Genomic DNA, 22,459 nt, shown 5'->3' on the forward strand with positions numbered 1-22,459 from the left:
TTCCTCTGCTTAATCCCGATCCCTTGGCCTTTTGGTCCCTGCTCCTTCCGTGGCCCGCTGGGCCTCTTGGTCCCTGCTTCCTCTTGGTCCCTGCTTCTTCTTGGTCCTCTTGGTCCCTGCTTCCTCTTGGTCCCTGCTTCCTCTTGGTCCCTGCTTCTTCTTGGTCCTCTTGGTCCCTGCTTCCTCTTGGTCCCTGCTTCCTCTTGGTCCCTGCTTCCTCTTGGTCCCTGCTTCTTCTTGGTCCTCTTGGTCCCTGCTTCCTCTTGGTCCCTGCTTCCTCTTGGTCCCTGCTTCCTCTTGGTCCCTGCTTCCTCTTGGTCCCTGCTTCCTCTTGGTCCCTGCTTCCTCTTGGTCCCTGCTTCCTCTTGGTCCCTGCTTCTTCCTCCGTGGCCCGCTTGGCCTTTGCTTTTAGCTGCCGTCTTCTCGGTCCCCGCCGCCGCCGCTTCTTCTTCTTCCCCTGCGGCGTCGGCGTTTCCTTTTGGCTTCCGTCGTCGGGGCCGTTCTCGGTCCGGCGGTCGCCAGAGCGGCCGGCGCCCAAACGTCCCGGCCGGCGCACGGAGGCCCCGCGCGCGGGGGGCGCGGAGCAGTGCGGGTCATCGCTTCTCGGCCTTTTGGCTAAGATCAAGTGTAGTATCTGTTCTTATCAGTTTAATATCTGATACGTCCTCCATGCGAGGACAACATATTAAACGGATTTTTGCCACAGGGAGTCGGAACAGGGGCTCGCTCCGTCCGCTCCGCGCATCGCCCCGGTATTGCAGCGCCTCCGGGAAGGGTGCACTCTTTCTAAGCGTGTCAAAGGGAAAAAACGAGGGAGTGAGCGATTGGGGTTGGGGCTGGGGTTTTTGGGGTTGGGGCTGGGGTTTTTGGGGTTGGGGCTTGGGTTTTTGTGGCGATGAGGTGAAAAAAGGGGTTTGACGCGCGGCGGCGGAGGCGGCGGAGGCGGCGGAGCCCCGTCGGCCGGCGGCGTTTTCCCGCCCTTTTAGATATAAAAAAAAAAAAAAAAAAAAAAACCTGAAGTGAGGTGAGTGACTTGAAATGGGGGAGACAGTGAGTGAGTGAGTGAGTGAGTGAGTGAGTGAGTGAGAGTGAAAGAGAGAGAGAGTGAAAGAGAGACAGTGAAAGAGAGAGAGTGAAAGAGAGAGAGTGAAAGAGAGAGAGAGTGAAAGCCCCTTTGCGGCCGGTGGCGTTTCCACGCCTTTTCCCGGAAAGGAAGGACGCCGCCGCGGACGAGCGAGCCAGGGCCAACGGAGGGGTCGGGAGCGGGCCGTTTGGGCGGTTTCAAAAAAAACGGTCACTCTGGCTCCCCTTCAGCACGCACAAGCCTTTCGCCTTTTACTAAAGACTTCCGTGGAGGGGAGCGCCGACGAGCGGGACGTGGTATTTTTGGTCGGCTTTGCCCGAGGGAGGGCAGAGCCTGATGGATTTGTGAGGAAAAAAAGCAGGGTAAGGTTAGCGTTGGGTGGCTGGGTGGGTGGGTGGGTGGGTGGGTGCGTGCGTGCGTGCGTGCGTGCAGGTCTTTTTGTCTTCCTTTTTCCTCTGCTTAATCCCGATCCCTTGGCCTTTTGGTCCCTGCTCCTTCCGTGGCCCGCTGGGCCTCTTGGTCCCTGCTTCCTCTTGGTCCCTGCTTCTTCTTGGTCCTCTTGGTCCCTGCTTCCTCTTGGTCCCTGCTTCCTCTTGGTCCCTGCTTCTTCTTGGTCCTCTTGGTCCCTGCTTCCTCTTGGTCCCTGCTTCCTCTTGGTCCCTGCTTCCTCTTGGTCCCTGCTTCTTCTTGGTCCTCTTGGTCCCTGCTTCCTCTTGGTCCCTGCTTCCTCTTGGTCCCTGCTTCCTCTTGGTCCCTGCTTCCTCTTGGTCCCTGCTTCCTCTTGGTCCCTGCTTCCTCTTGGTCCCTGCTTCTTCCTCCGTGGCCCGCTTGGCCTTTGCTTTTAGCTGCCGTCTTCTCGGTCCCCGCCGCCGCCGCTTCTTCTTCTTCCCCTGCGGCGTCGGCGTTTCCTTTTGGCTTCCGTCGTCGGGGCCGTTCTCGGTCCGGCGGTCGCCAGAGCGGCCGGCGCCCAAACGTCCCGGCCGGCGCACGGAGGCCCCGCGCGCGGGGGGCGCGGAGCAGTGCGGGTCATCGCTTCTCGGCCTTTTGGCTAAGATCAAGTGTAGTATCTGTTCTTATCAGTTTAATATCTGATACGTCCTCCATGCGAGGACAACATATTAAACGGATTTTTGCCACAGGGAGTCGGAACAGGGGCTCGCTCCGTCCGCTCCGCGCATCGCCCCGGTATTGCAGCGCCTCCGGGAAGGGTGCACTCTTTCTAAGCGTGTCAAAGGGAAAAAACGAGGGAGTGAGCGATTGGGGTTGGGGCTGGGGTTTTTGGGGTTGGGGCTGGGGTTTTTGGGGTTGGGGCTTGGGTTTTTGTGGCGATGAGGTGAAAAAAGGGGTTTGACGCGCGGCGGCGGAGGCGGCGGAGGCGGCGGAGCCCCGTCGGCCGGCGGCGTTTTCCCGCCCTTTTAGATATAAAAAAAAAAAAAAAAAAAAAACCTGAAGTGAGGTGAGTGACTTGAAATGGGGGAGACAGTGAGTGAGTGAGTGAGTGAGTGAGTGAGTGAGTGAGAGTGAAAGAGAGAGAGAGTGAAAGAGAGACAGTGAAAGAGAGAGAGTGAAAGAGAGAGAGTGAAAGAGAGAGAGAGTGAAAGCCCCTTTGCGGCCGGTGGCGTTTCCACGCCTTTTCCCGGAAAGGAAGGACGCCGCCGCGGACGAGCGAGCCAGGGCCAACGGAGGGGTCGGGAGCGGGCCGTTTGGGCGGTTTCAAAAAAAACGGTCACTCTGGCTCCCCTTCAGCACGCACAAGCCTTTCGCCTTTTACTAAAGACTTCCGTGGAGGGGAGCGCCGACGAGCGGGACGTGGTATTTTTGGTCGGCTTTGCCCGAGGGAGGGCAGAGCCTGATGGATTTGTGAGGAAAAAAAGCAGGGTAAGGTTAGCGTTGGGTGGCTGGGTGGGTGGGTGGGTGGGTGGGTGCGTGCGTGCGTGCGTGCGTGCAGGTCTTTTTGTCTTCCTTTTTCCTCTGCTTAATCCCGATCCCTTGGCCTTTTGGTCCCTGCTCCTTCCGTGGCCCGCTGGGCCTCTTGGTCCCTGCTTCCTCTTGGTCCCTGCTTCTTCTTGGTCCTCTTGGTCCCTGCTTCCTCTTGGTCCCTGCTTCCTCTTGGTCCCTGCTTCTTCTTGGTCCTCTTGGTCCCTGCTTCCTCTTGGTCCCTGCTTCCTCTTGGTCCCTGCTTCCTCTTGGTCCCTGCTTCTTCTTGGTCCTCTTGGTCCCTGCTTCCTCTTGGTCCCTGCTTCCTCTTGGTCCCTGCTTCCTCTTGGTCCCTGCTTCCTCTTGGTCCCTGCTTCCTCTTGGTCCCTGCTTCCTCTTGGTCCCTGCTTCTTCCTCCGTGGCCCGCTTGGCCTTTGCTTTTAGCTGCCGTCTTCTCGGTCCCCGCCGCCGCCGCTTCTTCTTCTTCCCCTGCGGCGTCGGCGTTTCCTTTTGGCTTCCGTCGTCGGGGCCGTTCTCGGTCCGGCGGTCGCCAGAGCGGCCGGCGCCCAAACGTCCCGGCCGGCGCACGGAGGCCCCGCGCGCGGGGGGCGCGGAGCAGTGCGGGTCATCGCTTCTCGGCCTTTTGGCTAAGATCAAGTGTAGTATCTGTTCTTATCAGTTTAATATCTGATACGTCCTCCATGCGAGGACAACATATTAAACGGATTTTTGCCACAGGGAGTCGGAACAGGGGCTCGCTCCGTCCGCTCCGCGCATCGCCCCGGTATTGCAGCGCCTCCGGGAAGGGTGCACTCTTTCTAAGCGTGTCAAAGGGAAAAAACGAGGGAGTGAGCGATTGGGGTTGGGGCTGGGGTTTTTGGGGTTGGGGCTGGGGTTTTTGGGGTTGGGGCTTGGGTTTTTGTGGCGATGAGGTGAAAAAAGGGGTTTGACGCGCGGCGGCGGAGGCGGCGGAGGCGGCGGAGCCCCGTCGGCCGGCGGCGTTTTCCCGCCCTTTTAGATATAAAAAAAAAAAAAAAAAAAAAAAACCTGAAGTGAGGTGAGTGACTTGAAATGGGGGAGACAGTGAGTGAGTGAGTGAGTGAGTGAGTGAGTGAGTGAGAGTGAAAGAGAGAGAGAGTGAAAGAGAGACAGTGAAAGAGAGAGAGTGAAAGAGAGAGAGTGAAAGAGAGAGAGAGTGAAAGCCCCTTTGCGGCCGGTGGCGTTTCCACGCCTTTTCCCGGAAAGGAAGGACGCCGCCGCGGACGAGCGAGCCAGGGCCAACGGAGGGGTCGGGAGCGGGCCGTTTGGGCGGTTTCAAAAAAAACGGTCACTCTGGCTCCCCTTCAGCACGCACAAGCCTTTCGCCTTTTACTAAAGACTTCCGTGGAGGGGAGCGCCGACGAGCGGGACGTGGTATTTTTGGTCGGCTTTGCCCGAGGGAGGGCAGAGCCTGATGGATTTGTGAGGAAAAAAAGCAGGGTAAGGTTAGCGTTGGGTGGCTGGGTGGGTGGGTGGGTGGGTGGGTGCGTGCGTGCGTGCGTGCAGGTCTTTTTGTCTTCCTTTTTCCTCTGCTTAATCCCGATCCCTTGGCCTTTTGGTCCCTGCTCCTTCCGTGGCCCGCTGGGCCTCTTGGTCCCTGCTTCCTCTTGGTCCCTGCTTCTTCTTGGTCCTCTTGGTCCCTGCTTCCTCTTGGTCCCTGCTTCCTCTTGGTCCCTGCTTCTTCTTGGTCCTCTTGGTCCCTGCTTCCTCTTGGTCCCTGCTTCCTCTTGGTCCCTGCTTCCTCTTGGTCCCTGCTTCTTCTTGGTCCTCTTGGTCCCTGCTTCCTCTTGGTCCCTGCTTCCTCTTGGTCCCTGCTTCCTCTTGGTCCCTGCTTCCTCTTGGTCCCTGCTTCCTCTTGGTCCCTGCTTCCTCTTGGTCCCTGCTTCCTCTTGGTCCCTGCTTCTTCCTCCGTGGCCCGCTTGGCCTTTGCTTTTAGCTGCCGTCTTCTCGGTCCCCGCCGCCGCCGCTTCTTCTTCTTCCCCTGCGGCGTCGGCGTTTCCTTTTGGCTTCCGTCGTCGGGGCCGTTCTCGGTCCGGCGGTCGCCAGAGCGGCCGGCGCCCAAACGTCCCGGCCGGCGCACGGAGGCCCCGCGCGCGGGGGGCGCGGAGCAGTGCGGGTCATCGCTTCTCGGCCTTTTGGCTAAGATCAAGTGTAGTATCTGTTCTTATCAGTTTAATATCTGATACGTCCTCCATGCGAGGACAACATATTAAACGGATTTTTGCCACAGGGAGTCGGAACAGGGGCTCGCTCCGTCCGCTCCGCGCATCGCCCCGGTATTGCAGCGCCTCCGGGAAGGGTGCACTCTTTCTAAGCGTGTCAAAGGGAAAAAACGAGGGAGTGAGCGATTGGGGTTGGGGCTGGGGTTTTTGGGGTTGGGGCTGGGGTTTTTGGGGTTGGGGCTTGGGTTTTTGTGGCGATGAGGTGAAAAAAGGGGTTTGACGCGCGGCGGCGGAGGCGGCGGAGGCGGCGGAGCCCCGTCGGCCGGCGGCGTTTTCCCGCCCTTTTAGATATAAAAAAAAAAAAAAAAAAAAAACCTGAAGTGAGGTGAGTGACTTGAAATGGGGGAGACAGTGAGTGAGTGAGTGAGTGAGTGAGTGAGTGAGTGAGAGTGAAAGAGAGAGAGAGTGAAAGAGAGACAGTGAAAGAGAGAGAGTGAAAGAGAGAGAGTGAAAGAGAGAGAGAGTGAAAGCCCCTTTGCGGCCGGTGGCGTTTCCACGCCTTTTCCCGGAAAGGAAGGACGCCGCCGCGGACGAGCGAGCCAGGGCCAACGGAGGGGTCGGGAGCGGGCCGTTTGGGCGGTTTCAAAAAAAACGGTCACTCTGGCTCCCCTTCAGCACGCACAAGCCTTTCGCCTTTTACTAAAGACTTCCGTGGAGGGGAGCGCCGACGAGCGGGACGTGGTATTTTTGGTCGGCTTTGCCCGAGGGAGGGCAGAGCCTGATGGATTTGTGAGGAAAAAAAGCAGGGTAAGGTTAGCGTTGGGTGGCTGGGTGGGTGGGTGGGTGGGTGGGTGCGTGCGTGCGTGCGTGCGTGCAGGTCTTTTTGTCTTCCTTTTTCCTCTGCTTAATCCCGATCCCTTGGCCTTTTGGTCCCTGCTCCTTCCGTGGCCCGCTGGGCCTCTTGGTCCCTGCTTCCTCTTGGTCCCTGCTTCTTCTTGGTCCTCTTGGTCCCTGCTTCCTCTTGGTCCCTGCTTCCTCTTGGTCCCTGCTTCTTCTTGGTCCTCTTGGTCCCTGCTTCCTCTTGGTCCCTGCTTCCTCTTGGTCCCTGCTTCCTCTTGGTCCCTGCTTCTTCTTGGTCCTCTTGGTCCCTGCTTCCTCTTGGTCCCTGCTTCCTCTTGGTCCCTGCTTCCTCTTGGTCCCTGCTTCCTCTTGGTCCCTGCTTCCTCTTGGTCCCTGCTTCCTCTTGGTCCCTGCTTCTTCCTCCGTGGCCCGCTTGGCCTTTGCTTTTAGCTGCCGTCTTCTCGGTCCCCGCCGCCGCCGCTTCTTCTTCTTCCCCTGCGGCGTCGGCGTTTCCTTTTGGCTTCCGTCGTCGGGGCCGTTCTCGGTCCGGCGGTCGCCAGAGCGGCCGGCGCCCAAACGTCCCGGCCGGCGCACGGAGGCCCCGCGCGCGGGGGGCGCGGAGCAGTGCGGGTCATCGCTTCTCGGCCTTTTGGCTAAGATCAAGTGTAGTATCTGTTCTTATCAGTTTAATATCTGATACGTCCTCCATGCGAGGACAACATATTAAACGGATTTTTGCCACAGGGAGTCGGAACAGGGGCTCGCTCCGTCCGCTCCGCGCATCGCCCCGGTATTGCAGCGCCTCCGGGAAGGGTGCACTCTTTCTAAGCGTGTCAAAGGGAAAAAACGAGGGAGTGAGCGATTGGGGTTGGGGCTGGGGTTTTTGGGGTTGGGGCTGGGGTTTTTGGGGTTGGGGCTTGGGTTTTTGTGGCGATGAGGTGAAAAAAGGGGTTTGACGCGCGGCGGCGGAGGCGGCGGAGGCGGCGGAGCCCCGTCGGCCGGCGGCGTTTTCCCGCCCTTTTAGATATAAAAAAAAAAAAAAAAAAAAAAAACCTGAAGTGAGGTGAGTGACTTGAAATGGGGGAGACAGTGAGTGAGTGAGTGAGTGAGTGAGTGAGTGAGTGAGAGTGAAAGAGAGAGAGAGTGAAAGAGAGACAGTGAAAGAGAGAGAGTGAAAGAGAGAGAGTGAAAGAGAGAGAGAGTGAAAGCCCCTTTGCGGCCGGTGGCGTTTCCACGCCTTTTCCCGGAAAGGAAGGACGCCGCCGCGGACGAGCGAGCCAGGGCCAACGGAGGGGTCGGGAGCGGGCCGTTTGGGCGGTTTCAAAAAAAACGGTCACTCTGGCTCCCCTTCAGCACGCACAAGCCTTTCGCCTTTTACTAAAGACTTCCGTGGAGGGGAGCGCCGACGAGCGGGACGTGGTATTTTTGGTCGGCTTTGCCCGAGGGAGGGCAGAGCCTGATGGATTTGTGAGGAAAAAAAGCAGGGTAAGGTTAGCGTTGGGTGGCTGGGTGGGTGGGTGGGTGGGTGGGTGCGTGCGTGCGTGCGTGCGTGCAGGTCTTTTTGTCTTCCTTTTTCCTCTGCTTAATCCCGATCCCTTGGCCTTTTGGTCCCTGCTCCTTCCGTGGCCCGCTGGGCCTCTTGGTCCCTGCTTCCTCTTGGTCCCTGCTTCTTCTTGGTCCTCTTGGTCCCTGCTTCCTCTTGGTCCCTGCTTCCTCTTGGTCCCTGCTTCTTCTTGGTCCTCTTGGTCCCTGCTTCCTCTTGGTCCCTGCTTCCTCTTGGTCCCTGCTTCCTCTTGGTCCCTGCTTCTTCTTGGTCCTCTTGGTCCCTGCTTCCTCTTGGTCCCTGCTTCCTCTTGGTCCCTGCTTCCTCTTGGTCCCTGCTTCCTCTTGGTCCCTGCTTCCTCTTGGTCCCTGCTTCCTCTTGGTCCCTGCTTCTTCCTCCGTGGCCCGCTTGGCCTTTGCTTTTAGCTGCCGTCTTCTCGGTCCCCGCCGCCGCCGCTTCTTCTTCTTCCCCTGCGGCGTCGGCGTTTCCTTTTGGCTTCCGTCGTCGGGGCCGTTCTCGGTCCGGCGGTCGCCAGAGCGGCCGGCGCCCAAACGTCCCGGCCGGCGCACGGAGGCCCCGCGCGCGGGGGGCGCGGAGCAGTGCGGGTCATCGCTTCTCGGCCTTTTGGCTAAGATCAAGTGTAGTATCTGTTCTTATCAGTTTAATATCTGATACGTCCTCCATGCGAGGACAACATATTAAACGGATTTTTGCCACAGGGAGTCGGAACAGGGGCTCGCTCCGTCCGCTCCGCGCATCGCCCCGGTATTGCAGCGCCTCCGGGAAGGGTGCACTCTTTCTAAGCGTGTCAAAGGGAAAAAACGAGGGAGTGAGCGATTGGGGTTGGGGCTGGGGTTTTTGGGGTTGGGGCTGGGGTTTTTGGGGTTGGGGCTTGGGTTTTTGTGGCGATGAGGTGAAAAAAGGGGTTTGACGCGCGGCGGCGGAGGCGGCGGAGGCGGCGGAGCCCCGTCGGCCGGCGGCGTTTTCCCGCCCTTTTAGATATAAAAAAAAAAAAAAAAAAAAAAACCTGAAGTGAGGTGAGTGACTTGAAATGGGGGAGACAGTGAGTGAGTGAGTGAGTGAGTGAGTGAGTGAGTGAGAGTGAAAGAGAGAGAGAGTGAAAGAGAGACAGTGAAAGAGAGAGAGTGAAAGAGAGAGAGTGAAAGAGAGAGAGAGTGAAAGCCCCTTTGCGGCCGGTGGCGTTTCCACGCCTTTTCCCGGAAAGGAAGGACGCCGCCGCGGACGAGCGAGCCAGGGCCAACGGAGGGGTCGGGAGCGGGCCGTTTGGGCGGTTTCAAAAAAAACGGTCACTCTGGCTCCCCTTCAGCACGCACAAGCCTTTCGCCTTTTACTAAAGACTTCCGTGGAGGGGAGCGCCGACGAGCGGGACGTGGTATTTTTGGTCGGCTTTGCCCGAGGGAGGGCAGAGCCTGATGGATTTGTGAGGAAAAAAAGCAGGGTAAGGTTAGCGTTGGGTGGCTGGGTGGGTGGGTGGGTGGGTGGGTGCGTGCGTGCGTGCGTGCAGGTCTTTTTGTCTTCCTTTTTCCTCTGCTTAATCCCGATCCCTTGGCCTTTTGGTCCCTGCTCCTTCCGTGGCCCGCTGGGCCTCTTGGTCCCTGCTTCCTCTTGGTCCCTGCTTCTTCTTGGTCCTCTTGGTCCCTGCTTCCTCTTGGTCCCTGCTTCCTCTTGGTCCCTGCTTCTTCTTGGTCCTCTTGGTCCCTGCTTCCTCTTGGTCCCTGCTTCCTCTTGGTCCCTGCTTCCTCTTGGTCCCTGCTTCTTCTTGGTCCTCTTGGTCCCTGCTTCCTCTTGGTCCCTGCTTCCTCTTGGTCCCTGCTTCCTCTTGGTCCCTGCTTCCTCTTGGTCCCTGCTTCCTCTTGGTCCCTGCTTCCTCTTGGTCCCTGCTTCCTCTTGGTCCCTGCTTCTTCTTGGTCCTCTTGGTCCCTGCTTCCTCTTGGTCCCTGCTTCCTCTTGGTCCCTGCTTCCTCTTGGTCCCTGCTTCCTCTTGGTCCCTGCTTCCTCTTGGTCCCTGCTTCCTCTTGGTCCCTGCTTCTTCTTGGTCCTCTTGGTCCCTGCTTCCTCTTGGTCCCTGCTTCCTCTTGGTCCCTGCTTCCTCTTGGTCCCTGCTTCTTCTTGGTCCTCTTGGTCCCTGCTTCCTCTTGGTCCCTGCTTCCTCTTGGTCCCTGCTTCCTCTTGGTCCCTGCTTCCTCTTGGTCCCTGCTTCCTCTTGGTCCCTGCTTCCTCTTGGTCCCTGCTTCTTCCTCCGTGGCCCGCTTGGCCTTTGCTTTTAGCTGCCGTCTTCTCGGTCCCCGCCGCCGCCGCTTCTTCTTCTTCCCCTGCGGCGTCGGCGTTTCCTTTTGGCTTCCGTCGTCGGGGCCGTTCTCGGTCCGGCGGTCGCCAGAGCGGCCGGCGCCCAAACGTCCCGGCCGGCGCACGGAGGCCCCGCGCGCGGGGGGCGCGGAGCAGTGCGGGTCATCGCTTCTCGGCCTTTTGGCTAAGATCAAGTGTAGTATCTGTTCTTATCAGTTTAATATCTGATACGTCCTCCATGCGAGGACAACATATTAAACGGATTTTTGCCACAGGGAGTCGGAACAGGGGCTCGCTCCGTCCGCTCCGCGCATCGCCCCGGTATTGCAGCGCCTCCGGGAAGGGTGCACTCTTTCTAAGCGTGTCAAAGGGAAAAAACGAGGGAGTGAGCGATTGGGGTTGGGGCTGGGGTTTTTGGGGTTGGGGCTGGGGTTTTTGGGGTTGGGGCTTGGGTTTTTGTGGCGATGAGGTGAAAAAAGGGGTTTGACGCGCGGCGGCGGAGGCGGCGGAGGCGGCGGAGCCCCGTCGGCCGGCGGCGTTTTCCCGCCCTTTTAGATATAAAAAAAAAAAAAAAAAAAAAACCTGAAGTGAGGTGAGTGACTTGAAATGGGGGAGACAGTGAGTGAGTGAGTGAGTGAGTGAGTGAGTGAGTGAGAGTGAAAGAGAGAGAGAGTGAAAGAGAGACAGTGAAAGAGAGAGAGTGAAAGAGAGAGAGTGAAAGAGAGAGAGAGTGAAAGCCCCTTTGCGGCCGGTGGCGTTTCCACGCCTTTTCCCGGAAAGGAAGGACGCCGCCGCGGACGAGCGAGCCAGGGCCAACGGAGGGGTCGGGAGCGGGCCGTTTGGGCGGTTTCAAAAAAAACGGTCACTCTGGCTCCCCTTCAGCACGCACAAGCCTTTCGCCTTTTACTAAAGACTTCCGTGGAGGGGAGCGCCGACGAGCGGGACGTGGTATTTTTGGTCGGCTTTGCCCGAGGGAGGGCAGAGCCTGATGGATTTGTGAGGAAAAAAAGCAGGGTAAGGTTAGCGTTGGGTGGCTGGGTGGGTGGGTGGGTGGGTGGGTGCGTGCGTGCGTGCGTGCAGGTCTTTTTGTCTTCCTTTTTCCTCTGCTTAATCCCGATCCCTTGGCCTTTTGGTCCCTGCTCCTTCCGTGGCCCGCTGGGCCTCTTGGTCCCTGCTTCCTCTTGGTCCCTGCTTCTTCTTGGTCCTCTTGGTCCCTGCTTCCTCTTGGTCCCTGCTTCCTCTTGGTCCCTGCTTCTTCTTGGTCCTCTTGGTCCCTGCTTCCTCTTGGTCCCTGCTTCCTCTTGGTCCCTGCTTCCTCTTGGTCCCTGCTTCTTCTTGGTCCTCTTGGTCCCTGCTTCCTCTTGGTCCCTGCTTCCTCTTGGTCCCTGCTTCCTCTTGGTCCCTGCTTCCTCTTGGTCCCTGCTTCCTCTTGGTCCCTGCTTCCTCTTGGTCCCTGCTTCCTCTTGGTCCCTGCTTCTTCTTGGTCCTCTTGGTCCCTGCTTCCTCTTGGTCCCTGCTTCCTCTTGGTCCCTGCTTCCTCTTGGTCCCTGCTTCCTCTTGGTCCCTGCTTCCTCTTGGTCCCTGCTTCCTCTTGGTCCCTGCTTCTTCTTGGTCCTCTTGGTCCCTGCTTCCTCTTGGTCCCTGCTTCCTCTTGGTCCCTGCTTCCTCTTGGTCCCTGCTTCTTCTTGGTCCTCTTGGTCCCTGCTTCCTCTTGGTCCCTGCTTCCTCTTGGTCCCTGCTTCCTCTTGGTCCCTGCTTCCTCTTGGTCCCTGCTTCCTCTTGGTCCCTGCTTCCTCTTGGTCCCTGCTTCTTCCTCCGTGGCCCGCTTGGCCTTTGCTTTTAGCTGCCGTCTTCTCGGTCCCCGCCGCCGCCGCTTCTTCTTCTTCCCCTGCGGCGTCGGCGTTTCCTTTTGGCTTCCGTCGTCGGGGCCGTTCTCGGTCCGGCGGTCGCCAGAGCGGCCGGCGCCCAAACGTCCCGGCCGGCGCACGGAGGCCCCGCGCGCGGGGGGCGCGGAGCAGTGCGGGTCATCGCTTCTCGGCCTTTTGGCTAAGATCAAGTGTAGTATCTGTTCTTATCAGTTTAATATCTGATACGTCCTCCATGCGAGGACAACATATTAAACGGATTTTTGCCACAGGGAGTCGGAACAGGGGCTCGCTCCGTCCGCTCCGCGCATCGCCCCGGTATTGCAGCGCCTCCGGGAAGGGTGCACTCTTTCTAAGCGTGTCAAAGGGAAAAAACGAGGGAGTGAGCGATTGGGGTTGGGGCTGGGGTTTTTGGGGTTGGGGCTGGGGTTTTTGGGGTTGGGGCTTGGGTTTTTGTGGCGATGAGGTGAAAAAAGGGGTTTGACGCGCGGCGGCGGAGGCGGCGGAGGCGGCGGAGCCCCGTCGGCCGGCGGCGTTTTCCCGCCCTTTTAGATATAAAAAAAAAAAAAAAAAAAAAAAACCTGAAGTGAGGTGAGTGACTTGAAATGGGGGAGACAGTGAGTGAGTGAGTGAGTGAGTGAGTGAGTGAGTGAGAGTGAAAGAGAGAGAGAGTGAAAGAGAGACAGTGAAAGAGAGAGAGTGAAAGAGAGAGAGTGAAAGAGAGAGAGAGTGAAAGCCCCTTTGCGGCCGGTGGCGTTTCCACGCCTTTTCCCGGAAAGGAAGGACGCCGCCGCGGACGAGCGAGCCAGGGCCAACGGAGGGGTCGGGAGCGGGCCGTTTGGGCGGTTTCAAAAAAAACGGTCACTCTGGCTCCCCTTCAGCACGCACAAGCCTTTCGCCTTTTACTAAAGACTTCCGTGGAGGGGAGCGCCGACGAGCGGGACGTGGTATTTTTGGTCGGCTTTGCCCGAGGGAGGGCAGAGCCTGATGGATTTGTGAGGAAAAAAAGCAGGGTAAGGTTAGCGTTGGGTGGCTGGGTGGGTGGGTGGGTGGGTGGGTGCGTGCGTGCGTGCGTGCAGGTCTTTTTGTCTTCCTTTTTCCTCTGCTTAATCCCGATCCCTTGGCCTTTTGGTCCCTGCTCCTTCCGTGGCCCGCTGGGCCTCTTGGTCCCTGCTTCCTCTTGGTCCCTGCTTCTTCTTGGTCCTCTTGGTCCCTGCTTCCTCTTGGTCCCTGCTTCCTCTTGGTCCCTGCTTCTTCTTGGTCCTCTTGGTCCCTGCTTCCTCTTGGTCCCTGCTTCCTCTTGGTCCCTGCTTCCTCTTGGTCCCTGCTTCTTCTTGGTCCTCTTGGTCCCTGCTTCCTCTTGGTCCCTGCTTCCTCTTGGTCCCTGCTTCCTCTTGGTCCCTGCTTCCTCTTGGTCCCTGCTTCCTCTTGGTCCCTGCTTCCTCTTGGTCCCTGCTTCCTCTTGGTCCCTGCTTCCTCTTGGTCCCTGCTTCTTCTTGGTCCTCTTGGTCCCTGCTTCCTCTTGGTCCCTGCTTCCTCTTGGTCCCTGCTTCCTCTTGGTCCCTGCTTCCTCTTGGTCCCTGCTTCCTCTTGGTCCCTGCTTCCTCTTGGTCCCTGCTTCTTCTTGGTCCTCTTGGTCCCTGCTTCCTCTTGGTCCCTGCTTCCTCTTGGTCCCTGCTTCCTCTTGGTCCCTGCTTCTTCTTGGTCCTCTTGGTCCCTGCTTCCTCTTGGTCCCTGCTTCCTCTTGGTCCCTGCTTCCTCTTGGTCCCTGCTTCCTCTTGGTCCCTGCTTCCTCTTGGTCCCTGCTTCCTCTTGGTCCCTGCTTCTTCCTCCGTGGCCCGCTTGGCCTTTGCTTTTAGCTGCCGTCTTCTCGGTCCCCGCCGCCGCCGCTTCTTCTTCTTCCCCTGCGGCGTCGGCGTTTCCTTTTGGCTTCCGTCGTCGGGGCCGTTCTCGGTCCGGCGGTCGCCAGAGCGGCCGGCGCCCAAACGTCCCGGCCGGCGCACGGAGGCCCCGCGCGCGGGGGGCGCGGAGCAGTGCGGGTCATCGCTTCTCGGCCTTTTGGCTAAGATCAAGTGTAGTATCTGTTCTTATCAGTTTAATATCTGATACGTCCTCCATGCGAGGACAACATATTAAACGGATTTTTGCCACAGGGAGTCGGAACAGGGGCTCGCTCCGTCCGCTCCGCGCATCGCCCCGGTATTGCAGCGCCTCCGGGAAGGGTGCACTCTTTCTAAGCGTGTCAAAGGGAAAAAACGAGGGAGTGAGCGATTGGGGTTGGGGCTGGGGTTTTTGGGGTTGGGGCTGGGGTTTTTGGGGTTGGGGCTTGGGTTTTTGTGGCGATGAGGTGAAAAAAGGGGTTTGACGCGCGGCGGCGGAGGCGGCGGAGGCGGCGGAGCCCCGTCGGCCGGCGGCGTTTTCCCGCCCTTTTAGATATAAAAAAAAAAAAAAAAAAAAAAAAACCTGAAGTGAGGTGAGTGACTTGAAATGGGGGAGACAGTGAGTGAGTGAGTGAGTGAGTGAGTGAGTGAGTGAGAGTGAAAGAGAGAGAGAGTGAAAGAGAGACAGTGAAAGAGAGAGAGTGAAAGAGAGAGAGTGAAAGAGAGAGAGAGTGAAAGCCCCTTTGCGGCCGGTGGCGTTTCCACGCCTTTTCCCGGAAAGGAAGGACGCCGCCGCGGACGAGCGAGCCAGGGCCAACGGAGGGGTCGGGAGCGGGCCGTTTGGGCGGTTTCAAAAAAAACGGTCACTCTGGCTCCCCTTCAGCACGCACAAGCCTTTCGCCTTTTACTAAAGACTTCCGTGGAGGGGAGCGCCGACGAGCGGGACGTGGTATTTTTGGTCGGCTTTGCCCGAGGGAGGGCAGAGCCTGATGGATTTGTGAGGAAAAAAAGCAGGGTAAGGTTAGCGTTGGGTGGCTGGGTGGGTGGGTGGGTGGGTGGGTGCGTGCGTGCGTGCGTGCAGGTCTTTTTGTCTTCCTTTTTCCTCTGCTTAATCCCGATCCCTTGGCCTTTTGGTCCCTGCTCCTTCCGTGGCCCGCTGGGCCTCTTGGTCCCTGCTTCCTCTTGGTCCCTGCTTCTTCTTGGTCCTCTTGGTCCCTGCTTCCTCTTGGTCCCTGCTTCCTCTTGGTCCCTGCTTCTTCTTGGTCCTCTTGGTCCCTGCTTCCTCTTGGTCCCTGCTTCCTCTTGGTCCCTGCTTCCTCTTGGTCCCTGCTTCTTCTTGGTCCTCTTGGTCCCTGCTTCCTCTTGGTCCCTGCTTCCTCTTGGTCCCTGCTTCCTCTTGGTCCCTGCTTCCTCTTGGTCCCTGCTTCCTCTTGGTCCCTGCTTCCTCTTGGTCCCTGCTTCCTCTTGGTCCCTGCTTCTTCTTGGTCCTCTTGGTCCCTGCTTCCTCTTGGTCCCTGCTTCCTCTTGGTCCCTGCTTCCTCTTGGTCCCTGCTTCCTCTTGGTCCCTGCTTCCTCTTGGTCCCTGCTTCCTCTTGGTCCCTGCTTCTTCTTGGTCCTCTTGGTCCCTGCTTCCTCTTGGTCCCTGCTTCCTCTTGGTCCCTGCTTCCTCTTGGTCCCTGCTTCTTCTTGGTCCTCTTGGTCCCTGCTTCCTCTTGGTCCCTGCTTCCTCTTGGTCCCTGCTTCCTCTTGGTCCCTGCTTCCTCTTGGTCCCTGCTTCCTCTTGGTCCCTGCTTCCTCTTGGTCCCTGCTTCTTCCTCCGTGGCCCGCTTGGCCTTTGCTTTTAGCTGCCGTCTTCTCGGTCCCCGCCGCCGCCGCTTCTTCTTCTTCCCCTGCGGCGTCGGCGTTTCCTTTTGGCTTCCGTCGTCGGGGCCGTTCTCGGTCCGGCGGTCGCCAGAGCGGCCGGCGCCCAAACGTCCCGGCCGGCGCACGGAGGCCCCGCGCGCGGGGGGCGCGGAGCAGTGCGGGTCATCGCTTCTCGGCCTTTTGGCTAAGATCAAGTGTAGTATCTGTTCTTATCAGTTTAATATCTGATACGTCCTCCATGCGAGGACAACATATTAAACGGATTTTTGCCACAGGGAGTCGGAACAGGGGCTCGCTCCGTCCGCTCCGCGCATCGCCCCGGTATTGCAGCGCCTCCGGGAAGGGTGCACTCTTTCTAAGCGTGTCAAAGGGAAAAAACGAGGGAGTGAGCGATTGGGGTTGGGGCTGGGGTTTTTGGGGTTGGGGCTGGGGTTTTTGGGGTTGGGGCTTGGGTTTTTGTGGCGATGAGGTGAAAAAAGGGGTTTGACGCGCGGCGGCGGAGGCGGCGGAGGCGGCGGAGCCCCGTCGGCCGGCGGCGTTTTCCCGCCCTTTTAGATATAAAAAAAAAAAAAAAAAAAAAAACCTGAAGTGAGGTGAGTGACTTGAAATGGGGGAGACAGTGAGTGAGTGAGTGAGTGAGTGAGTGAGTGAGTGAGAGTGAAAGAGAGAGAGAGTGAAAGAGAGACAGTGAAAGAGAGAGAGTGAAAGAGAGAGAGTGAAAGAGAGAGAGAGTGAAAGCCCCTTTGCGGCCGGTGGCGTTTCCACGCCTTTTCCCGGAAAGGAAGGACGCCGCCGCGGACGAGCGAGCCAGGGCCAACGGAGGGGTCGGGAGCGGGCCGTTTGGGCGGTTTCAAAAAAAACGGTCACTCTGGCTCCCCTTCAGCACGCACAAGCCTTTCGCCTTTTACTAAAGACTTCCGTGGAGGGGAGCGCCGACGAGCGGGACGTGGTATTTTTGGTCGGCTTTGCCCGAGGGAGGGCAGAGCCTGATGGATTTGTGAGGAAAAAAAGCAGGGTAAGGTTAGCGTTGGGTGGCTGGGTGGGTGGGTGGGTGGGTGGGTGCGTGCGTGCGTGCGTGCAGGTCTTTTTGTCTTCCTTTTTCCTCTGCTTAATCCCGATCCCTTGGCCTTTTGGTCCCTGCTCCTTCCGTGGCCCGCTGGGCCTCTTGGTCCCTGCTTCCTCTTGGTCCCTGCTTCTTCTTGGTCCTCTTGGTCCCTGCTTCCTCTTGGTCCCTGCTTCCTCTTGGTCCCTGCTTCTTCTTGGTCCTCTTGGTCCCTGCTTCCTCTTGGTCCCTGCTTCCTCTTGGTCCCTGCTTCCTCTTGGTCCCTGCTTCTTCTTGGTCCTCTTGGTCCCTGCTTCCTCTTGGTCCCTGCTTCCTCTTGGTCCCTGCTTCCTCTTGGTCCCTGCTTCCTCTTGGTCCCTGCTTCCTCTTGGTCCCTGCTTCCTCTTGGTCCCTGCTTCCTCTTGGTCCCTGCTTCCTCTTGGTCCCTGCTTCTTCTTGGTCCTCTTGGTCCCTGCTTCCTCTTGGTCCCTGCTTCCTCTTGGTCCCTGCTTCCTCTTGGTCCCTGCTTCCTCTTGGTCCCTGCTTCCTCTTGGTCCCTGCTTCCTCTTGGTCCCTGCTTCTTCTTGGTCCTCTTGGTCCCTGCTTCCTCTTGGTCCCTGCTTCCTCTTGGTCCCTGCTTCCTCTTGGTCCCTGCTTCTTCTTGGTCCTCTTGGTCCCTGCTTCCTCTTGGTCCCTGCTTCCTCTTGGTCCCTGCTTCCTCTTGGTCCCTGCTTCCTCTTGGTCCCTGCTTCCTCTTGGTCCCTGCTTCCTCTTGGTCCCTGCTTCTTCCTCCGTGGCCCGCTTGGCCTTTGCTTTTAGCTGCCGTCTTCTCGGTCCCCGCCGCCGCCGCTTCTTCTTCTTCCCCTGCGGCGTCGGCGTTTCCTTTTGGCTTCCGTCGTCGGGGCCGTTCTCGGTCCGGCGGTCGCCAGAGCGGCCGGCGCCCAAACGTCCCGGCCGGCGCACGGAGGCCCCGCGCGCGGGGGGCGCGGAGCAGTGCGGGTCATCGCTTCTCGGCCTTTTGGCTAAGATCAAGTGTAGTATCTGTTCTTATCAGTTTAATATCTGATACGTCCTCCATGCGAGGACAACATATTAAACGGATTTTTGCCACAGGGAGTCGGAACAGGGGCTCGCTCCGTCCGCTCCGCGCATCGCCCCGGTATTGCAGCGCCTCCGGGAAGGGTGCACTCTTTCTAAGCGTGTCAAAGGGAAAAAACGAGGGAGTGAGCGATTGGGGTTGGGGCTGGGGTTTTTGGGGTTGGGGCTGGGGTTTTTGGGGTTGGGGCTTGGGTTTTTGTGGCGATGAGGTGAAAAAAGGGGTTTGACGCGCGGCGGCGGAGGCGGCGGAGGCGGCGGAGCCCCGTCGGCCGGCGGCGTTTTCCCGCCCTTTTAGATATAAAAAAAAAAAAAAAAAAAAAACCTGAAGTGAGGTGAGTGACTTGAAATGGGGGAGACAGTGAGTGAGTGAGTGAGTGAGTGAGTGAGTGAGTGAGAGTGAAAGAGAGAGAGAGTGAAAGAGAGACAGTGAAAGAGAGAGAGTGAAAGAGAGAGAGTGAAAGAGAGAGAGAGTGAAAGCCCCTTTGCGGCCGGTGGCGTTTCCACGCCTTTTCCCGGAAAGGAAGGACGCCGCCGCGGACGAGCGAGCCAGGGCCAACGGAGGGGTCGGGAGCGGGCCGTTTGGGCGGTTTCAAAAAAAACGGTCACTCTGGCTCCCCTTCAGCACGCACAAGCCTTTCGCCTTTTACTAAAGACTTCCGTGGAGGGGAGCGCCGACGAGCGGGACGTGGTATTTTTGGTCGGCTTTGCCCGAGGGAGGGCAGAGCCTGATGGATTTGTGAGGAAAAAAAGCAGGGTAAGGTTAGCGTTGGGTGGCTGGGTGGGTGGGTGGGTGGGTGGGTGCGTGCGTGCGTGCGTGCAGGTCTTTTTGTCTTCCTTTTTCCTCTGCTTAATCCCGATCCCTTGGCCTTTTGGTCCCTGCTCCTTCCGTGGCCCGCTGGGCCTCTTGGTCCCTGCTTCCTCTTGGTCCCTGCTTCTTCTTGGTCCTCTTGGTCCCTGCTTCCTCTTGGTCCCTGCTTCCTCTTGGTCCCTGCTTCTTCTTGGTCCTCTTGGTCCCTGCTTCCTCTTGGTCCCTGCTTCCTCTTGGTCCCTGCTTCCTCTTGGTCCCTGCTTCTTCTTGGTCCTCTTGGTCCCTGCTTCCTCTTGGTCCCTGCTTCCTCTTGGTCCCTGCTTCCTCTTGGTCCCTGCTTCCTCTTGGTCCCTGCTTCCTCTTGGTCCCTGCTTCCTCTTGGTCCCTGCTTCTTCCTCCGTGGCCCGCTTGGCCTTTGCTTTTAGCTGCCGTCTTCTCGGTCCCCGCCGCCGCCGCTTCTTCTTCTTCCCCTGCGGCGTCGGCGTTTCCTTTTGGCTTCCGTCGTCGGGGCCGTTCTCGGTCCGGCGGTCGCCAGAGCGGCCGGCGCCCAAACGTCCCGGCCGGCGCACGGAGGCCCCGCGCGCGGGGGGCGCGGAGCAGTGCGGGTCATCGCTTCTCGGCCTTTTGGCTAAGATCAAGTGTAGTATCTGTTCTTATCAGTTTAATATCTGATACGTCCTCCATGCGAGGACAACATATTAAACGGATTTTTGCCACAGGGAGTCGGAACAGGGGCTCGCTCCGTCCGCTCCGCGCATCGCCCCGGTATTGCAGCGCCTCCGGGAAGGGTGCACTCTTTCTAAGCGTGTCAAAGGGAAAAAACGAGGGAGTGAGCGATTGGGGTTGGGGCTGGGGTTTTTGGGGTTGGGGCTGGGGTTTTTGGGGTTGGGGCTTGGGTTTTTGTGGCGATGAGGTGAAAAAAGGGGTTTGACGCGCGGCGGCGGAGGCGGCGGAGGCGGCGGAGCCCCGTCGGCCGGCGGCGCTTTCCCGCCCTTTTAGAAAAAAGGGGTTTGACGCGGGTTAGGGTTAGGGTTAGGGTTAGGGTTAGGGTTAGGGTTAGGGTTTAGGGTTTAGGGTTTAGGATAGGGTTAGGGTTAGGGTTAGGGTTAGGGTTAGGGTTAGGGGTGTAAGTTTGAAATTCCCACTCACAATGACATTTAAGATCCGAAGATCAGCAAAGGTCGGGGTCAATTGCACGGACACTTCCAGGAACCTACGGATCACCCACATAGAGACAAGGGGCCAAGCCCCTCCAGGAACTCCGAGGAGAACCCAGGCCGGGTGCCCCATGGTAGCTCGCCGCCTGACACAGAGCGCAGAGAGGCACGAAGGAGGAAGGAGAGAGAGAGAGAGAAAGAAAAAGAGGAGGAAAGGAAATTAACAGAGGCAAACAAGGTCAGGCAACATGGATTACTCCTCCTAATCCAACCAGGCATGCCAATGAACAGGACTAAGGCTAGGGTAAAATGATCAAAGCTAACACTACTATCAGTCCTAGTGACTGTGCTACCTCATGAAATGACAGTACGACTACAGATAATACAGACACCATACAAACAAGGAGACAAATAGAGGTTATTACCCTAGGACAGGATAGGTAGTAGACGTGGAGTGAAACCAACAAGGTCCCCAGCGACCGTTGGCAAACACAATCCCAAACGCCGCCGGAGGCGGCGTTCCGGGGGACACACGTCTCTTTAGGGATGAGGGGCGCGCTCTCCTCAGGGATGAGGGGGCTTGTTGTCCTGGTGGGTGGGGGGGAGGGAGAGAGAGAGAGGGGAAAAAAGGAGAGAGGGAGAGAGGATGAGGGGTTTTGTATTGGGTGATGCCAGCAATCACCGAGGTGAAGGAGCATGAGGGGGGTATTACCATAGGAGCAGACGTGGAGTGAAACCAACAAGGTCCCCAGCGACCGTTGGCAAACACAATCCCAAACGCCGCCGGAGGCGGCGTTCCGGGGGGTACACGTCTCCTCAGGGATGAGAGGCACGCGTCTCCTCAGGGATGAGAGGGCGTGTGATGATGATGATGGGTAGTCCCGTCCTGGTGGGCGGGGGGAGGGGGGAAGGGGGAGAGGGAGGGAGGGAGAGAGGAGGAGGGGGAGGGGGGGGGGGGGGGCTTTGGGGTTGGGGTGATGCCAGCAGTCACTAGGTGAAGAAGCATGAGGGCGGAGGGGACTGGATGGCGGGGTGGAAGGGGTGTGAGTGTATATACATATATATATATATATATATATATGTGTGTGGGGAATGGTAGACATATGCCAGCATCACTAAGGTGAAGAAGCATGAGGGTGGATGGGAACTGGGTAAAGGGGTAGTCTGGAGGACGAGCTAAGGGCCAGACCCCGCTGGGATACTCTGATGGGGGAGATCAGAGGTAGGTGGGCGTGCTAGCGGGCGGGGAATGTCAGGGCCTTTAGCCGAGGAACGGGGACCAGTGGTTAAGGATGGCCCCAGCTGTGTGTGTGGTCCAGTGGATCCTGTCAGGGTCCGTGTGGAAAAGGTGGGAGGGGAGGAGGGGGATAGTGGGAACCTGCATGGCCAGGTAGCCATTGATGGTGTGGATGGTGTCCTTCTCTGCCCGTGATAGGGTGGGGTTGACATTAATGAGGGGGATAAGGATGAAGGCAGAGGGGAAGGCAGTGGTGGCCCGGGCGTAGAGATCCCGTATTTGGCGAGTGGTGAGGTCCAGGGGTGTGGACCTATTGTTAAGGCCAAAAGCCAGGATGACACGAGTAACGTGCTGGACTGGCGTTCTGACGCTACTCAAGATATTGGCTGCATGGCCAAATTTAGCTCCTGGGTAGCAGTCCACCTGGACATAAGCACTCCCAATAGGAGGGAGGCGGTGGAGGTTGGAGTCCCCCATGACCACCGTGCTCCGAATAGGAGTCAGGGTCCAGAGGTGTTTGAAGCCTCCGTGGTCATGGCGGGTGTATAGGGGAAGCGGGCGCGGGATTCTAGTGCGCGCCGCCGTCATCCCGTGGGAGGTACGCCTAGTCCTTCTCAGGGCCAGGGTGGGGCGGGTTGTGAGGGACATAAGGGGGGGGCAGGTGACAGAGGCGGGAGTCGGGGCAGAGTGAGTGGGGGTGGAAGAGGAGGTGGAAGTGGTCGGGATCAGGGGTGGGGGCCTGGGGCCAGTGGTGATCACAGTAGACCCAGGGGGGAGGAGAGGGGCAGGAGGGTTCCTGTGTAGGACCCATTGGCCTCTAGGGGCTTGGAAGAGGGGGGAGGTGTGGGCGCAGACAAGGAAGCGGGGAATGGCGTGCGGTGGGGCAAGAGAGGGGCGGGGGGGGCAATGATGGGGATCGGAGTGAGGGTATAAGGGCGTGGTGGGTGGGGGGGGTAAGGCTGGGAGGTGGGGGTGCGTCGAGACGCGTTCCCATGGGGACGAATGGGGCGGGACATGCTATTTTGGAAAGGAGGGGGAGAGAGAGAGGGAAGGAGGAGGAAGGGAGAAAGGGAGAAAGGAAACACAAGACAAGAGAGATGAGACTAACAAGATGGACTACCAGGCAGCAGCGGAGACTATGAGCCAAGATGTGGAAGACTAGTGTGTGTGTGTGTGTGTGTGTGTGTGTGTGTGTTGGTGTGTGTGTGTGAGTGCGTGTCATACCTGGCCGAGTAGCTAACCTAATCTGAAAAGCTAAGAAGGGGCCTGCCTGAAGGAGAAAATAACTATACCAAATCTCGGCTGTCCGTAGAGTAGAGGTCATCATAAGGAGGAAAACTGGAAGAAGGGTTAAAAAGCAGAGACGCATGAGCGTCATCTGGGAGCTGTTGGAGGAAAGGGGGTTAACAAGAGACATATATACAATTTGACAGTCAACACAGAGAGAGAGAGAGAGAGAGAGAGAGAGAGAGAGAGAGAGAGAGAGAGAGAGAGAGAGAGAGAGAGAGAGAGAGAGAGAGAGAGGCACAGAGTGAGAGGCGTTCACCACGTGAACAAATAAAATTTGCAATTCAATAATGTTGGCCATCGCACTCCGGGTGGGATTACCTGCATGTC

At 58.4% G+C, this 22,459-nt stretch overlaps 23 non-coding genes across 23 annotated transcripts; all 23 read left to right on the forward strand.

Moving 5' to 3' along the window:
- Positions 1-595: 595 nt before the first annotated feature.
- LOC146227357 (U2 spliceosomal RNA) lies at positions 596-786 on the forward strand. The gene has a single exon (XR_014750684.1). It is a non-coding gene; the product is annotated as a U2 spliceosomal RNA (small nuclear RNA).
- A 508-nt stretch (positions 787-1,294) lies between these two features.
- On the forward strand, positions 1,295-1,413 carry LOC146227358 (U5 spliceosomal RNA). Its single transcript, XR_014750616.1, has one exon. It is a non-coding gene; the product is annotated as a U5 spliceosomal RNA (small nuclear RNA).
- Positions 1,414-2,112: 699 nt separating this feature from the next.
- Positions 2,113-2,303, forward strand: LOC146227359 (U2 spliceosomal RNA). The gene has a single exon (XR_014750685.1). It is a non-coding gene; the product is annotated as a U2 spliceosomal RNA (small nuclear RNA).
- Positions 2,304-2,810: 507 nt separating this feature from the next.
- On the forward strand, positions 2,811-2,929 carry LOC146227360 (U5 spliceosomal RNA). The gene has a single exon (XR_014750617.1). It is a non-coding gene; the product is annotated as a U5 spliceosomal RNA (small nuclear RNA).
- Positions 2,930-3,628: 699 nt separating this feature from the next.
- On the forward strand, positions 3,629-3,819 carry LOC146227361 (U2 spliceosomal RNA). Its single transcript, XR_014750686.1, has one exon. It is a non-coding gene; the product is annotated as a U2 spliceosomal RNA (small nuclear RNA).
- A 509-nt stretch (positions 3,820-4,328) lies between these two features.
- On the forward strand, positions 4,329-4,447 carry LOC146227362 (U5 spliceosomal RNA). Its single transcript, XR_014750618.1, has one exon. It is a non-coding gene; the product is annotated as a U5 spliceosomal RNA (small nuclear RNA).
- A 712-nt stretch (positions 4,448-5,159) lies between these two features.
- On the forward strand, positions 5,160-5,350 carry LOC146227363 (U2 spliceosomal RNA). The gene has a single exon (XR_014750687.1). It is a non-coding gene; the product is annotated as a U2 spliceosomal RNA (small nuclear RNA).
- Positions 5,351-5,857: 507 nt separating this feature from the next.
- Positions 5,858-5,976, forward strand: LOC146227364 (U5 spliceosomal RNA). Its single transcript, XR_014750619.1, has one exon. It is a non-coding gene; the product is annotated as a U5 spliceosomal RNA (small nuclear RNA).
- A 699-nt stretch (positions 5,977-6,675) lies between these two features.
- LOC146227365 (U2 spliceosomal RNA) lies at positions 6,676-6,866 on the forward strand. The gene has a single exon (XR_014750688.1). It is a non-coding gene; the product is annotated as a U2 spliceosomal RNA (small nuclear RNA).
- Positions 6,867-7,375: 509 nt separating this feature from the next.
- On the forward strand, positions 7,376-7,494 carry LOC146227366 (U5 spliceosomal RNA). Its single transcript, XR_014750620.1, has one exon. It is a non-coding gene; the product is annotated as a U5 spliceosomal RNA (small nuclear RNA).
- Positions 7,495-8,193: 699 nt separating this feature from the next.
- Positions 8,194-8,384, forward strand: LOC146227367 (U2 spliceosomal RNA). Its single transcript, XR_014750689.1, has one exon. It is a non-coding gene; the product is annotated as a U2 spliceosomal RNA (small nuclear RNA).
- A 508-nt stretch (positions 8,385-8,892) lies between these two features.
- Positions 8,893-9,011, forward strand: LOC146227368 (U5 spliceosomal RNA). Its single transcript, XR_014750621.1, has one exon. It is a non-coding gene; the product is annotated as a U5 spliceosomal RNA (small nuclear RNA).
- Positions 9,012-10,056: 1,045 nt separating this feature from the next.
- On the forward strand, positions 10,057-10,247 carry LOC146227369 (U2 spliceosomal RNA). The gene has a single exon (XR_014750690.1). It is a non-coding gene; the product is annotated as a U2 spliceosomal RNA (small nuclear RNA).
- A 507-nt stretch (positions 10,248-10,754) lies between these two features.
- Positions 10,755-10,873, forward strand: LOC146227370 (U5 spliceosomal RNA). Its single transcript, XR_014750622.1, has one exon. It is a non-coding gene; the product is annotated as a U5 spliceosomal RNA (small nuclear RNA).
- A 1,045-nt stretch (positions 10,874-11,918) lies between these two features.
- LOC146227371 (U2 spliceosomal RNA) lies at positions 11,919-12,109 on the forward strand. The gene has a single exon (XR_014750691.1). It is a non-coding gene; the product is annotated as a U2 spliceosomal RNA (small nuclear RNA).
- A 509-nt stretch (positions 12,110-12,618) lies between these two features.
- LOC146227372 (U5 spliceosomal RNA) lies at positions 12,619-12,737 on the forward strand. Its single transcript, XR_014750623.1, has one exon. It is a non-coding gene; the product is annotated as a U5 spliceosomal RNA (small nuclear RNA).
- Positions 12,738-13,799: 1,062 nt separating this feature from the next.
- On the forward strand, positions 13,800-13,990 carry LOC146227373 (U2 spliceosomal RNA). Its single transcript, XR_014750693.1, has one exon. It is a non-coding gene; the product is annotated as a U2 spliceosomal RNA (small nuclear RNA).
- A 510-nt stretch (positions 13,991-14,500) lies between these two features.
- On the forward strand, positions 14,501-14,619 carry LOC146227374 (U5 spliceosomal RNA). Its single transcript, XR_014750624.1, has one exon. It is a non-coding gene; the product is annotated as a U5 spliceosomal RNA (small nuclear RNA).
- A 1,045-nt stretch (positions 14,620-15,664) lies between these two features.
- Positions 15,665-15,855, forward strand: LOC146227375 (U2 spliceosomal RNA). Its single transcript, XR_014750694.1, has one exon. It is a non-coding gene; the product is annotated as a U2 spliceosomal RNA (small nuclear RNA).
- A 508-nt stretch (positions 15,856-16,363) lies between these two features.
- Positions 16,364-16,482, forward strand: LOC146227376 (U5 spliceosomal RNA). The gene has a single exon (XR_014750625.1). It is a non-coding gene; the product is annotated as a U5 spliceosomal RNA (small nuclear RNA).
- A 1,062-nt stretch (positions 16,483-17,544) lies between these two features.
- On the forward strand, positions 17,545-17,735 carry LOC146227377 (U2 spliceosomal RNA). The gene has a single exon (XR_014750695.1). It is a non-coding gene; the product is annotated as a U2 spliceosomal RNA (small nuclear RNA).
- A 507-nt stretch (positions 17,736-18,242) lies between these two features.
- Positions 18,243-18,361, forward strand: LOC146227378 (U5 spliceosomal RNA). Its single transcript, XR_014750627.1, has one exon. It is a non-coding gene; the product is annotated as a U5 spliceosomal RNA (small nuclear RNA).
- Positions 18,362-19,056: 695 nt separating this feature from the next.
- LOC146227379 (U2 spliceosomal RNA) lies at positions 19,057-19,247 on the forward strand. Its single transcript, XR_014750696.1, has one exon. It is a non-coding gene; the product is annotated as a U2 spliceosomal RNA (small nuclear RNA).
- The last annotated feature ends 3,212 nt before the right edge of the window (positions 19,248-22,459 follow it).

Source organism: Hypomesus nipponensis, chromosome 25 (genome assembly GCF_054491055.1).
Source record: "Hypomesus nipponensis isolate SF chromosome 25, ASM5449105v1, whole genome shotgun sequence".
Taxonomy (NCBI): Eukaryota; Metazoa; Chordata; class Actinopteri; order Osmeriformes; family Osmeridae; genus Hypomesus; species Hypomesus nipponensis.